We start from the raw sequence: 16,570 nt of genomic DNA on the forward strand, positions 1-16,570 counted from the left end.
ACATCTGTTTACAACATGGTTTACTGAACGTTTTAAGCCCACTATTGAGACCAACTGCTCAGAAAAAAAGATTTCTTACAAAATGTTACTGCTCATTGACAATGCACTTGGTCATTCAAGAGCTCTGATGGAGATGTACAAGGAAATTAGTGGTGTTTTTATGCCGGCTAACACAACATCCATTCTGCAGCCCATGGATCAAGGTGTAATTTAAATTTTCAAGTCTTATTATTTAAGAACTACATTTTGTAAGGCTATAGCTGCCATAGACAGTGATTCAGCTGATGGATCTGGGCAAAGTAAATTGAAAACCTTCTGGAAAAAACTCACCATCCTAGGAGCCATTAAGAGCATTTGTGATTCTTAGGGGGAGGTAAAAATATTAACAGGCGTTTGCAAGAAGTTGATTCCAAGCCTCACAGATGACTTTGAGGGGTTCAAGACTTCAGTGGAGGAAGTAACCCCAGGTGAGGTGGAAGTAGCAAGAGAACTAGAATTAGAAGTGGAGCCTGAAAATGTGACTGAATTGCTGAAATCTCATGATAAAACTTTAACAGATGAGGAGTCGCTTCTTATAAATGAGCAAAGAAGTTTCTTGAGATGGAATCTACTCCTGGTGAAGATGCTGTGAATTTTGTTGAAATGACAGCAAAGGATTTAGCATATTATACAAACTTAGTTGATAAAGCAGCAGCAGGGTTTGAGAGGACTGATTCCAATTCTGAAAGAAGTTCTAACGTGGGTAAAATGCAATCAAACAACATCACATAATACAGAGAAATTTTTCATGAAAGGAAGGGTGAATCGATGTGGTAAACTTCATTGCTGTCTTATTTTAAGAAACTGCCCCTGCTACACCAACCTTCAGCAACCACCATCCTGATCAGTCAGCAGCCTTCAACATCCAGACAAGACCCTCCACAAGCAAAAAGATTAAAACTCACTGAAGGATCAGATGATGATTAGCATCTTTTAGCAATCGAATATTTTTTTAATTAAGGTACGTACATTTTTTAAGACATAATGCTATTGCACACTTAATAGACTGCAGTGTAAACATAGCTTTTATAAGCACTGTGAGCCCCCTTCTCCCCCCCAAAAAAATTGTGTGATTCGCTTTATCGAGATATTCACTTTATTGTGGTGGTCTGGAACTAAACCCACAGTATCTTTGAGATTTGCCCTCAATAGTAATTTTAAATTAGACATTCTAAGATGACTTACTTTACTGACAGATAAGAATCATTAGCGGTTAATCCAATTTGCTATTTTAAAAATTTTACTTTCAATTTTTTGAAAATCAATTCACATTTGTATCTAAAATACTTCTTACAATCCCAGACATCTCTCTCACTTTTTAGAAATCTGTGTATTTCTAAATGCTCTGTCTGGGCCTTAGTGAATTATGAAAAATTATCCTAATGTTTATCAGATTACTCTTTGCTATTCTGGTTCTCAAATCCCTTATCTAGTTGAAGAGCAAAATGTTGTATCTTTTTGTTTTGTTTTGTTTTACACTTAGTTTTTCCTGTTTTCTTGTCAAGAAGCTTGTGCTTCTATTCCTTCCTCTGGTTTTATGAGAATGCTCTGCTTTATAACATTTTGGTATAAACAATGATGAAATATCCCTTTCCCCTCCTAGCTTTAGGCAGACATAATCTAATCTGTATTATGTGACAAGACCAATTAGTATCGCCCACTCTCCAGCCTTCTGTCCCTCCCCTTTCAGCTGCTACCCTCTTGGCACTCCATCTCTTTTAGGAAGTAGCTATGGGAGCCAAATTTCCAAACTGAATTCATTAGATGAATATGCAGGCCCAGATTGCATAAATGTTCTCACATCCTCAAGAAGAACTCAGACTCAAGACGTCTTCAGACTCTTTTCTCTCATTGTGTTTTATGTTTGTCGGAAGAGTTTCGACTACAGAACTTTCTTACTAGATTGAATGAAAGGAGAGCTGTATTGGCAAAAGGAAGGCCTGGATCCAGACAGAATAAAACCAGTGAAGAAATGCCATTCTTTTCTTGAATTGCTACGTTATGGTCCATAGCTTTCTTACAAAGTAGAAACCTGTTTTCCTCTAACAAGTATAGGGGGACTACTGAGCACAGAGGACGGGTGAGGCAAGTCATTCATAATTCATGCTCAGAGCACTTGAACTACAACCAGTTGTGTCAACCAGAATCAGAACGAGACCCTGAGGACAAGACTTGGAAATACAAACCAGCTGGCGGTGCACAATTCTGATTAGTACCATTATTACCTAGTCAGATTGAAGCCACCACAATGAGACAGCAGGTGTCAAGAAAGCCTGACCCTTCTAGATGTTGAGGGATCAAAGAAATAAAACCCTTTAGATTGCATCTTTTGTTTCTGTTGTCAGAAATAGTTTTTAAATTTTTAAATCTATCTCATTATTTTCAATACCATAATGGCTAAAGGAGAGATGAGCATTATACAATAAACTATGAGTCAAAATTGACTCAACATCCAAGGGTTAGTTAATATTTCAAAATCGATAAATATAAATATAATCTCCTATGAGCAGACAGAAACATCATGAGTAACTTCCTCTGGGTCGATTGCTAAAATGGACATTTTTAAATTTCATACTGTCCACCAATAAAACCCAAGTTCCATTGAATTAACAGAGACTTCCTTTAAACCCCCCCGCAAAAAAAATTTCTGTGAGGTCTATTCTGACTCATAGCAACCCCATGGGACAGAGCAGAGCTGCCCCACAGGGTTTCCAAGGCAGTAGTCTTTATGGACATAGACTGCCCCATCTTAATCTGAAGAGCATCTTGTAGGTTCAAACTGCCAACCTTTTGGCAAGCAGCCAAGCATTTAACCCCTGCGTCATAAGAGTCAGACAGAAGGAAACAAATACTGTGAAACACATGCCAAAGTCTAAAGAATAAATTCTCCTTTCTAGGAATTTGAGGTGACAAAGTGATAGCACTTCTTTTGTGTGTCAGTTTGCCCCTCACACTGCACATTTTAGGTGCACAGTTAATTGTCACTGTGGCCCAGTCACCACCAGCAGGAATACAGAAAGGTATTTAATGTGACTTCTCTGCCCAGGAGCTTGTAACTAAGAAAACCTCTGCTGTGGCACTATTAATTCTGTGCTCTGACATCCTAGACAGCAGACTTGGGTCATTGATTTGATCAATTTTGTGGAAATTCCAATTAATATAGTCGAGAAAACAAAGAGTGATTAATGGAGTATCTCTGGACAATTTGATCACATCATTGAGATGTGGCCTGAGAGAATAAAAGTGGCTACTTGGACGTAGAGGCCATTCTCATTAAAACAATTCAGAGAGCTGCAACCTTTTCTTATGTACCTTGACAGTGGAAATGAGAATCAGAACAATTTTTTTTCCCTTTGTTCTATTTCAAGTGTTTTTTTTCTCATGTGCTCAAATTTTAATTTAGTAACTTCTCAGTATAACCTGTGCAATAAAGTAAAAAAAATTTGTACATAATTCGAGCATAGTGGCAACCAATGGTAGCAGTCTATACAGGATGGAGACCTTCTTTCAAAAGACCTTCTGCATCAACTCACCATTTCTCACCACCCTCCACGCTGTGACTTGTACAGTGTTCCCGGAGCTGTTGAAGCCAGCTGGGCACTTTGTTTTCCCTTGACTTCCGGCCAGTCTCCATTCATAGTGCTGCCACCAGATGAAAAAAGAAAGAGCTCATACACTTAAAACAGCTACAAGCTGTGGTAGAAAATGATACCTGAGATATTATTAATCAACTAGTGCTTAGTAAGTTTCTATTATGAGATAAATATGCAAAGCCATAAAGGAAAACAAAAATGCACACTGCAAAGTTGTTGTCTTCATGGAAGGTGCAACAAAGTTGAGAAGCTGCGGAATTGCCCCAAATTTATCATGACTTTGAAGTTCAACAGAAAAGGTAACACACGATCTGTAGGCCTTAGAGAATTAAATTGTCCACTTGAAGGTGTAAAAATGGAGAATCTTTCTGGAAAGCAGTTCACCAAACTTTAGCAAAGAGCTTAAGAATGTTCATGCTCTTTTAACCAATAATCTTAGTTCTCAGAAACAAAAGTGAATAATCTACAATATACAGAGAGAATTACATACAAGGAATATTTAAAATAGTAAAAAAAAAAAAATCAACAAATTAAATGTCAAACAATTACGCCTACTCCTCACTTATCGGCTACTTCATTATCTGACATTTTGCATTTACAACAATAGTTAAAAACTACTATCCCACTATTTTACATATTAATGATGTATATCTGTGGGACATATAGGGCCCACCTATATTTTCCACCTCTCAGGTCCAGAGGAGCATATTTGTCCCACATAATATTTTGTGATGTGACTTGTCATCTTCCATTTTCACATAATGACCTGGTCTTTGGAACCTGACCATGTCAATAAATGAGGAGTGGGTGCAATAGGAAAAGTGTTAGACTTTGGTAAACCTAATATGATGTTTCTGAACATTTCCCTAGCCTGAATTTTTGCATTAGAAATATATAAAAATATGAACATATATCATTAAATAATACTTTATAACGTGGTTTTAAATGACTCTCATAGCTAAAACCTGGACTAGGTGAGGCAAAAGAGGTGCTTTGGGAGCAAAATTTGAGGAGGCACTCACTCTTAGGGTCTTGCAAGAGCAGGGTTGGCACTTGCATGACCATGAGATTGAATGACTCCTTAAATATAGCACCCTAGGCACGTCTCTTGCCTTACTCTAGTCCCAGTCCTTCCCGTCATAGTCTATGTGGCTGTTGTGTGCCCTTGAATTGATTCTGACTCATACTGACCCTATATGATAAAGTAGAATTGCTACATAGTGTTTCCTAGGCTGTAATCTTATGGAAGCAGATCACTAGATCTTTTCTCCCATGGAGCCTCTGGGGAATTCATATCACAAACCTTTCATTTAGCAGCCAAATGCTTAACCGTTGTACTGCCAGGGCTCCTTACAGTAGCCCATAGGTGCACCATAATTTACATAATCAATGCCCTACTGTTAGACATTTTTTTTTTTTTTAGGTTATTCATAATGCTTTGTTTTTATAAATAATACTGTGATGGACTGTACATGCAGCGTTATACACACATTTGATTTTGTCGTTAGAATACAGTTCTTTTTAAAAGGCTTGAGGATTTGATCCATATTGATATATTTCCTCCAGGAAGTTTATATCCCTTTATATATCTCCATCTAGTAGCATAAGAGAGTTTTCATACACATTTTTTTCAACACATTAATCTTTGTAATCTTGATAAAGGAAAAAAAAGATAGCCAGGTTGTTTCAATTTATTTTTTGTTAGTAATATTAAGTATTTTAATGGTTTATTTTCCATTGCGTTTATTTTTTGTATCAGCAATTTTCCATCAGGGCCTTTGCTTTCTCTTAAATATTTGTAAAAGTTTCTCATAAATTGAATCTATATACTCTGCCTCTCAGGTATTTTATATTTTTTTCTTTTACCATCTATACTTATTTACGATGTTTTGCTATACTTAAAAAAAATTGTAATAGTCTACACTTTTTGGATAGATGTTTTTGTCAGGCAATGTTTTCTCCTTAATAGTTATTCACTCATTTAATCTGAAAAATAGGTACAATTATTATTCTTCATTTTCCAGTGGATGGCACTGAGGTACAGAGAGGTTAAGAGGTAACGTAACATGACCCAAATCATTCAGCTATTTAGGATCAGGGCCAGATTTCTTACCCAAGGCTCAGCCTCCGGAATCAGAAATGTAAAGAGCTACCCTACACTACCTTCTAGAATAGAGTGGACTATAATACAAGTAAAAATCAAATCTACTGACAATTTATTATTATTTTTTACTATGTCTAATGCTTTGATACTTTCTTCTCTTTTTATGGTTTCTTCTATTTATATATATATATAAAAACAACCCAGTACCATCGAGTCGATTCTGACTCATAGCGACCCTATAGAACAGAGTAGAACTGCCCCATAGAGTTTCCAAGGAGCGCCTGGTCTATTCGAACTGCCGTCCCTTTGGTTAGCAGCCATACCACTTAACCTCTACGCCACCAGGGTTTCCCCAATTAATTACATAATAAATGATGTTGGGATGTTTTATAAACTAAAGTTTTTTATTAAAAAAAAAGAAATGATGCCTCCGTCTTACAATAAAGTTCATTCCAGAGTGGATTCAAGAGTTAATGCTAAAAATTAGGTAACGTATGTTTTCCTAGGAAATTATATGTTTTATCGATATTATCATTTGATTTTGGGGGCAGTGGTGGTTCAGTGTTAGAATTCTCACCTTTCATGTGGGAGACCTGGGTTTGATTCCCAGCCAACCTACCTCACCTGTCAGTGGAGGTTTGCATGTTGCTATGATGCTGAGCAGATTTCAGCCAATAAAACACTATAGGTCACAACAGAACAATCTGCAACCTATCACAAGGATGGTGCGGGACAGGGCAGCATTTTGTTCAGTTGTGTATGGGGTCACCATGAGTAGGGCTGACTCTGTGACAACTAACAACAACAACAATCATTTAGTTATAATATCTTCTTGTAATCTTTCTGTGTCCTCATTATCTGTGGTTATATTCCTTTCTATTTATTTATTATATTTATTATCTATTTATTTATTTTCATCCCAGTAATCTAGCTAGTGTTTTTGCTTCTTTTTTTCTTTACCTTCTTTTATTTTCCCTTCTTTCCTTCTTTTTTTTTTTTCTCCTTAATTATTTCAAATAATTAGCCATTGGATTTATGCATCACTGGCTGTGATATTTAAGGTTATGTGTCAACTAACCTGGGCCATGATTCTCAGTAGTTTGGCAACTATGTAATGATGTAGCAATCCTCCATTTTGTGATATAATGTAATCACCTCTATGATGTGACCTGATGTGATCAGCCAATCAGTTGTAAGTGTAGTTTCCTCAAGGGTGTGGCCTGCATCCAATACATATGGACATTCTGGCAAAACTCCCTGGCTTTTTCTCACTCTGGATCCTGTATCCAGTTGTTCATCATCTGATCTCCAGTTCTTGGGTCTAACATATTGTCTGCTGATCTTGGGATTTGTCAGCCTCTACAGCCTGCGAGCCAGCAGCCTGCTGTCTGACCTTCCGATCTTGGGCTCGTCAGCCCCTGCAGCTATTTGAGTCAGGAGAAACCTCCAGTCTGACGCCTAGCCCATGGACCTGGGGCTTGCCAGCCTGTACAACTGCATGAGCCATGTCCTTGAGATAAATCTCTCTCTATATATATATCTTATATATATATATATGTATGTATGTATGTATGTATGTATATATAAGCTTCACTGGTTTTCATCTCTAGAGAACGGAGCCTAAGACACAGGCTGAACTATCCTGGTTGCTTGAAAGAATCATTAATTATTTTTAAAGAAATCCTGGCTCCTATTTACCCTGTAGCATGCTATACAGATTTTCACAGGTAAGAAGCAGAATAGCCACAAGACAATTTCTGAAATATAGGACATCTGTGTTTAGAGACAATTCTCCATAGGTCTCTTGCATTTCTGCACATATTGTGAGCAAAGGCACTGGCAGCTTCTGTCCTGGACTGTCTTTTCAAGGAGGCTTATATGGTAAGCAGTCTTGGAAGATAGAGATAGTATCTCCCTCTGGAGCAGAAGGCAGGTTTGTTTATAGTCTAGCATAATAGAGATCATATCTCCCTTTGGAGCAAAAGACGGGCAGGTTTGCGTGCAGCTCAGAGTAAAAAGTTTGGGCTCCAGCTCAACATGCCTCAGCTGTGATGTAAATCCACTGCATGTACAACATGCAAGTGGCTCTTCAACATCAGAGTTTATCTAATTTGAAAATCACCAGGGCAATCATTTAAATGTACACATGTTTTTGTAAAAATATTTATTGGAAGTGTGTTTATTCAGATATAAGATGAAGAAGATGAAATGAGGAAAGTTTTGAGCCCTCCAACTGAAGGTCATCAATAGTTAGTTTGTCTTGCTGGGTTAGTTGTGCTTGTCAACGGAAGTGAAGTGACAAACAGCTACGTTATATAATAATATTTCTCGGATACAAACGAACAGAGCTGTGACCTCCCATAAACCAATTGCAGAGAAGAAAGTCAGATAAACTGTTGTGATACTTGGTGCTCTAGAGTTTTCTAAGACCCAATAGTAGGCGGTAAAAGAATCTCTTTATCCCACCCCATACACTTAAACATGGAAACTAGCAAGTATTTCTGGAATGCTTGGTGACCTGCACAGCATTTGGTGAGTGCTGTGGAGGATACTAAGGTAGATAAAGCAGAGTATCTGTGCTAAAGGATTTTAGGATCTAGTTCTATCCTTTCATTGGAAAGGCCAGAAAGAGAAAAATATGCTTTCATAATCTGAAATAAATAATGGGCAAAGATAAAGCAAGAGCTGAAAGCTAATGTGTCTTCATGTGACCAGGCAACTTTAAAATATTTGTTTTTACTTAAACAATCCTCATTCTCACAAGACTCTTAAAAGTGAAGAGGGAGAAAAATATTTTGCAGTCAGATACTTAATGTCTTCAGCGTGTTAAACTGAAACAATTCCCATAGTGTTTCATTAGCCTGCTTCATTAGGATGAAAGACTTGGGGGACTTTACTGTTTTATTAAGTAAGACTTTAGAATAGCAAAGGCAGTCACGAGAAATAGCAAAAATCTGGCAGAGATGCACATAAACTATTAATAGATATTTTTAAAATTGGATTTCTCTTCCACATTTTACTTAATTTTCCATGGTTAATTCTTACTCTTTCATACACACGCATACAGACACACACACATGCACTCACACAGCTAAAAGGACTTATACTCTGTCAGTCTAGTAGTGTGAAGAAACGTGGGAATGAGTGGTCTTGTTGGAAAAGAAACGTGCTGACACCCTCAAATATAAAGAAGCAAAATATGTAGGGGGTGAAAATGTGGCGGTCAGGGTGCAAAGATTCTTGGAACTTTTCTGCAAAGATTCAGGAAGCTGTTTCTACATTCACAATGATATTTCTGTCTTGTCAGCATTTTTTCTTTATTTGTGTTGGACTTTATGACATATCTAAGAATAATAAATAATTTATAAGATGCAATAATGGCCTGGTACATTTCTGGCAGATTTAAAAAAAAAATTCTTTTCCAATAACTCATTTGATAAACTCTTGAGTTCTTTTCTCTAGAACATTTCACACAACAATGCTTTGTTTTAAGGGTTGTCTATCAATGAGTTGCAAAGCATTCATTATGCATTCAAGCCTATTTTTTTGTTGATCCCTTTCTTGCCTCCTCTTAGTTTTCCCATTTAAGTGGCATTTTTCTGGGAGTAATCTGATTCTTTTGGATGTAAAATAAAATCATGGTAGAAAAAAAAATTAACTCTTCAGACCCACAAGGACAATTACAGTCTCTCATAGCAATGATCAAATGTCAAAATACAATTGGATTTAATACATGTTTTTATCATTTGCCTACTCATCCCTGCCCAGATGCACATGTGTGCATGCGTGCACACACACACACACACACACACACAGTGGTTAGACTGCTATTCTATGAAAAACAGAAAATAAACAAAAGCATTTTCCACGAGTATTCCTAAGAAATAATGGCTTCTTGTCCTATCAGACTTAACTGAGTGTATGTGTGTTCTGTGTGCTGTCCAAAATTAATGTAATGTGTGATTTCTCTCCTCCGTTCACTTTAATAGACCTTACAGATGATCCCAAAGTAGGTGGCTGGGGATCAGAGATGGCTCTTCACTCTTGATTACTTCCTGCCTAGGATGTGGGTAGCTTAGCATGCTGTCCACTGTGATTAAGGTTATGCTCACATCACGCTGTCAGCACATCTAGTGCTGTGGAATGTGTTTTAGAAGGAGAATTCTAGCAACACTATATGATGCACATTTTCCACTCTTCCTGGATTTCTTTGTAATCAAAGATTTAATCTGAAAACTGGCCAGCTTTTATTTGGCTGTGGACCCAAGATTTTCCATTTCCAGAGTAACTAGTCTTTATTATGAATAAGAAGGTTCAGGCAAGGCATGAATGAAGACAGGGAGGGCTTATTAAGTGATGCAACTATACTAAAAAATGGCCAAGAATCACAGTAATAATACTGGTGCAAGAAGGTAAGAGAGTCACACATCAAGGAGCAAAAGAATGTTAAAAGAACGGTGGCCAGGTGGCTGGCTCCCTTTCAAATAATTCCTTGGAATTCCTCAAAAAATCACTATAGATTCCAGCCATAGTGGAGACTCACTAGTTTCATTCACTAGAAATGCATCAAGCAAAGGATTCTGCACCCTTCTGGAAAGACAGAATCCTTCTTCTCACTCTCAACCATGCTGTCTCTACTGTGGACACATATAAAGCCAATATCTGATCCTTAGGTTGGAAGTATTGACCTATACTCTAGTTCCTCAATTCAAACCAGTTACCATTGAGTCAATTCCAACTCATTATGACCCCAGGTGTTGCAGAATGGAGCTACTTTCCATGGGGTTTTCATGGCTATAATTGCTCAGAAACAGATTGCTGGGCCTTTCTTTCAAGGCATCTCTGTGTGGGTTTGAACTGTCAACCTTTCAGTTAGTACCCAAGTCCTTAACCATTTGCACCACCAAAGGACTATTTCCCAATTCAAAGATGCCATTTATTCTAAGATGTGCCACTGATTAATAACCGCTTTTCACAACAAAGTCAAAACCAACAATATTAAATGTACACATCAAATATAAGAGGTATTCTGATCTCAGAATCATTATAATTTAAAAATGTATTTCTTAGAATCAAGGCAGGAATAATCAGTTGTTAGTCTCAAAAAACTGAAAATTTAACTTAAATACCCCATAGTAATGATATAGACTCTCATTCACTCATGTATGCTTGCATTCACTGAGCTCCTTCTGTAGGTAACCACTACTCCAAGTGTTGGAAGTGTTTCACCAAGAATTTATGTCTTAGAAGAGGACAAAATATTATCTTCAATTAAGTTCACTTAAGTACATTCCAAGGTAGAGATAGTACGTATCCCAAGTATGATTACTTAAAAAAAAAAAAAAAAAAAGCCTGAGAAACAAATGCTATGCTTTGGTTATTTTTCTCAGGAAACTATTGCTTCTAGTTTGGCTGGGGAGGGGAAAGGGATGGAAAAGGGAAGTGTTGCGTAAGGAAAGTGGCATATTTTTCTACATCTTGAACAATGAGTAGGATTTCCTACCCAACTTTTTCACTGTAATGATTCCAGTCATCTTTAAAAGTTAATTTCAACACATCATCGTGCGTTAATTGTATTCAGCTTGGGCTTTCACACAATTTATCAAAATACTGTTCTCAGTTTATACATGGAGCCCTGGTGACACAGTGGTTAAAAGCTACAAAAAGGTCAGCAGTTTGAATCCACCAGCCACTCGTTGGAAACCCTATGGGGCAGTTCTGCTCTGTCCTATAGGGTCACTATGAGTTGGAATCGGCTACGTAGGTAGTTTACACCTGTGTTGTCAGGCACTGGGCTTATTTTTATTAGGGTATATGATATTAGACTATGATTGAAGCAGCATTCCATAAACACAGATTTATTGAACACCTGAGTATGGTAATGCAGTGCTCTAGGAAACTGCTATGTAATGAACTCTACCATATAACTCTACTCCCTGTGGAGCTTTAACTTTGTTTAAGAATTTTAGTTTTGAATTAAAAAGATAAATAATGACTCAAGATAGTATGCACATAGTGTGCACAAATAAACAGTTAGGTGAACTGGGGCAAATAATGAATGCTGCAGGAATAGGAAAGACAAAAGTTCATGTTGTCTAGGGAATTATGTTTTATAGATTATATCTCATAAAAAAAAGGAAAATTTAAAAAGAAAAGAAGGAGCAGGACCTCCTAGGAGAAGAGATAGTGTGAGTCAAGTTACCAAAAAAAAAAAAAAAAAAGCCCAAAAAACTCATTGGTGTCAAATCAATTCCAACTCATGGCAAGCCCATGGGTTACAGAGTAGAAATACTCCACAGGATTTTCATGGTTGTAATCTTTACAGAAGCAGATCTCCAGGCCTTTCATTCATGTAGCCACTGGGTGGGTTTGAAGAACCAATCTTCGGTTAGTAGTTGAGGGTAAACCATTTACTCTACCCAGGGACCTAGTCAAGGTACAGAGGTGGGAATTTTCGGTGTCTGAGTACCAGTAAGTCAATCAGCTGCATTGGAGATATGTTGAGACATAGAAAGAGAATTAGATAAAAGTCAACAAATTCTGTATTGAGCAATTGCCGTTTGTCAGGAGCAGTGTTAGGCCCTGGACATATAAAAATTTCTAAGACATTATTTTGTTCTTTAAGGAGCCTCCAATCTATTGGGAAAGACTACCAACTCAATCAGTGCTATCAACAGCATAAGTAATTGAAGCAGTTCTATGGGGTTACTCCATCAACAAATAAGACCTTTGTAGAGTCTTGGATTAGGCGGGAGTTGTTTGCAAAGCTGCATTATTGGGGACAGAGAGGTAATGACCAGGTATAAGGATAAAGCTAGGAAACTAACGCAAAAATTATTTGTAATTTTTATTACTTTTCCTATCCATTAGACATGAACATTAATATATGAATAAGGCATCCCTTATGGAGAATTCTAACTAAATACTACCTTTAAGCCAAACAGCAAGCTTAATGGTCTGTTTTCAGCAGATAACTATTATTTACAAACCAACCGGAGAAAAACTTACTCTTGGGGGACTCATTTTCTATGTTGTTGGCTGGCATTTCTAGGTCCCTGAGCAGATCTTATTAGCTTGGTGATTTTAATCTCCATCTCTTAAAAATGAAGGTCTCTGGCTCAGAATTCTTCAGCTGATTTATACCTTCCTCATACTTTTCAACATACTGCTTCCTCCCCAGTGATATTAAAGAATGATTATTGGGCCTGATCAACACCACAGGCTTCCATTTGATTTAACAGTTGGATATACACAGGTTTTAGTGATCTCTTTAAAATTCCTTGTAAATTCTATTTACGTGCTGAGCTCTTGAAACAGAATAAGCAACTTCTTACTCTTGAAAGAAGATTGATGCCACCGTATTTTCTGTCAGTTCAGGCAATATTACTTCTAGTACTTATCAGCTATGGTCATTAATTGACTCAAATTCAGTTAGGGTCTGAAGCAAGGCTCTGGAAATGGCAGTATCAGTTGTTTTCGTTGTCTTCCCAGTTACATATTCCTAGTTTACAAAAAAACTGACATTTATATTAATCAGCTCTCTAGAGAAAACATAGCTGAAGAAGGGCTAATAAATCATTCCAAAGTTGCTAACCTAAGTTCTAATCCCAAAATCTTTATTGCAGCTGATGATAAATGACATAAATAAAAAAGGAAATTTGGGGTTTTAAGTGGCTGTTAACTGCAGAAGAGAAAATGTTCTATATTTTGAGATAAATTTTGAAATATATATATTTTACAATGGTCTTGATGGACGAATAAAGATAAAACATTAAAAGATACATATTGCCCATGTTCTCCCCAGAAGATTGTTTTAGATGACTACGACATTAATAGTTTCCAGTTTTGCTCCGGGAGCAATTCCAGGACTCATCGCCCAAGTCTAAGAATGTAAGTGACTATATAGTAATGACCAAAATACTTACTGGCAGCCTCAGGGCAATATTCATTGGTTTAAGTAGGCTTTTAAAAAAGGGGGGAGGGGCTTTAAATTTCAATCCTCTAGTCACAAGATGAGAAATCTTCCAACAGAGTCTGAGAAAGCTAGGCTTAGCGTTACCAATCATAATGAAGGTAGGACATGCAGTAGATTGGTCTTCAATCTTGTATAGCACTGGAACGTGGGATTGTCTAATGATGTTAAAGCAAGATTCTTAAAGCTGTCCATCACCCTCTGAAGCATCACCATAATTAAGTTTCAAGGATGTACTCCATAGATCACTGGAAAGATATTAGAGTTGAAAAGGTCTTACTGATATGAATGGCATAGGTCATCAAGATGCCCAGTAAGAGATGCCACTTGAAATATCATGCTTTGATTAACTCTGAAAGAAATACATCCACTGAGAGGAAATGAGAGGCCACCTGAAGGTTTACTAAAAAGCAGATGACCCTTCTGATGGAAAGCAAATTATGAAGAGTAAATCCCAGGGCTGGGCGGTAGAACAGAACACATTCAAAGAGATGGTGCTACATACACGAAAATGCAAGGTCTGCGAAGAAAACAAAAAAATAGCCATGTACCAAACATTAAGAATCTACAGGCATTTCTACTCAGGCTTGCTGAAACTTCCTCCAGATTCTACCCAGAAAATTTGGATCTATTGCCTTACTGATCCATGTGGTGTTGGTGAAGAATATTGAATATACCCTGGACTGCCAAAAGAATGAACAAATTACTCTTAGAAGAAACAGAAGAATGGTCTTAGAAATGAGGACAGAGAGACTTCAACTTGCTTACTTTGGACATATCATCAGGAAAGACCAATCGCTAGAAAAGAACATCATGTTTGGTAAAGCGGAGGGTCAGCAAAATGAGGAAAACCCTCAATCAGATGGATTGACACATAGCACAACGGACTCAAATATACCAATGATGAAAATGGTGCAGGACCCGGCAACATTTCGTTCTGTTATACATAAGGTTGTCATGAGTCAGAGCCAACTTGACTGCAGCTAACAACAACATCTTACTGAAGTTCTAATTCAAAAGACTGTTTCTTGCTATAGCTTCACTTTAATCTCAGCTGAAATGACTTCATCTCACTCTAAGCAGAGGGAAACAGGTTCGTTGTAAAGGAAGCACAGGGATTAGAAACAGAAAGAATCTTCATTTGGCTTCAACTGTACTGTTTTGTTTGTTTCTTGTTTGTTTATTTGTTTTAACTTTGTGAGCTTGAGTGATTTCTTGGATCTAAGCATCAGTTTGAGTTTGTAATAAAGGCCCAATATCGGTACCCATCTTGTGCATTGATGTATATGAATAGGACTTTGATGAAAATTGCAATGTCTTGCAGATTTAGAATTATTACTATTTAGAATCAATTTGCTCATAAAGTATTTCGTTTAGCCACATAAATATATAGTTATTTATAAATAACTATAAAAAAAAATATAGGAACCATATATTAGGAATATCAGTGAGAATAATTAATCCAGAACTTGATCTTGACTTTAGTCAAATGTTCCGAAAGAGTGCCAGTATATTTATTTACTTTCCCTTGGGTTGACACCTCTAGGGATGGCCTTGAGTTTCTCTCTGGAACCCAGGGACTCTGTGTCTCAAATAGGAAGAATTTGCCACCTGCACTGTGTAGCAAGTAATAACTAAGTGTCTGCTCCTCAGTTAGGGACTCCTAAAAATCCAGAGACCACATTCGGCACAGGAAAAAACATATATGGAAAAATACCCATGATGGTATTTTGCACATTATTTTTAAAAAGAAATAAAAGTAGAATGTTCTTGAAAAGCTAATATGTGAATAATCAATATCTAAGGTCATATTTGAATCTGAATAGACTCGATGGCAATGGGTTTAAGGTCATATTTAAATGTTTTCTATGTCCTGTCCATTTTTCTGTTGTTTTGAAGGAGTGAATGTCCCTGTAGTTAGCATTGTGTTCAGCTTCTCAACTGTCTCTAGTTTAGTCATGTACTTTCATGAGAAGGTTGAGTGATCATAACTGGGATTTGCAGTACATAGTTTGTTGAGAGTTTGTTGTGCATGTTTTTGTTAACATTTTTAATCTTACAGGAGTAAATATCTTCCTTATCTAAATAAATCTAAGCCTTCTTGTCTCTGCGTTAATGCTTATTGTATACGCTATATAACATTAAAAAGAAGCCAGAAGGACAGAGCAAGATAGCAAAGTGAGTGGACACTCCTATTTACTCCCTCAGCAACTAACTCACTGAACAATGAATGAAAACAAGACTAAGATCTCAGAACTCCAGATAGCAGCTGAGGTGTTGGAGAATCTGAGTGAGTCCAGAAGTGGGGTAGAGGAGGAGCGGGGGTGGCACAGAAGTTGGGAGAACCTACCCACTAATATCTGGAGCACTCACTCATCACAGTTATTTTGGTACAGGGCTGGGCAATACTTCAAACAAGAAACACAGAAAGGGTGCTAAAGTGAGGAAGCTGTAGCCCAATTTTTTTAAGGCACTGCAGATTAGTCATGGGAGTTTGCAGGCCGCACAATTGGGAGGGGGCAAAGAGGGACCATAGTGCTCTGAAAGAGTGCTGTTGAATCTCACTGAGGCCTGAGATTGACAGGTACTGGGACTGGGAGGAACCGCAAAGACAGCAGAGCAAAGAGAATACTTTAGATGGACAGGCAACACAGGAAAATAGCTGGCTCCCTGCCCACAGTGGGACACCATGGGAAAGCCTGTGCAGGGGTGCCCATAAGAGAAAGACATAGAGAACCCCCACCTTTGTCACAGGAAAGTTGAGCCCTACCACTTATGTCAGTGTCTACAACCAGCTAAACCACCCCCTGCACATGTATATTGAATACCAGAGGTCAAGCATCCAGAACTCCTGATTCAGCA

The sequence above is a fragment of the Elephas maximus genome, chromosome 13 (assembly GCF_024166365.1).
Source record: "Elephas maximus indicus isolate mEleMax1 chromosome 13, mEleMax1 primary haplotype, whole genome shotgun sequence".
Taxonomy (NCBI): domain Eukaryota; kingdom Metazoa; phylum Chordata; class Mammalia; order Proboscidea; family Elephantidae; genus Elephas; species Elephas maximus.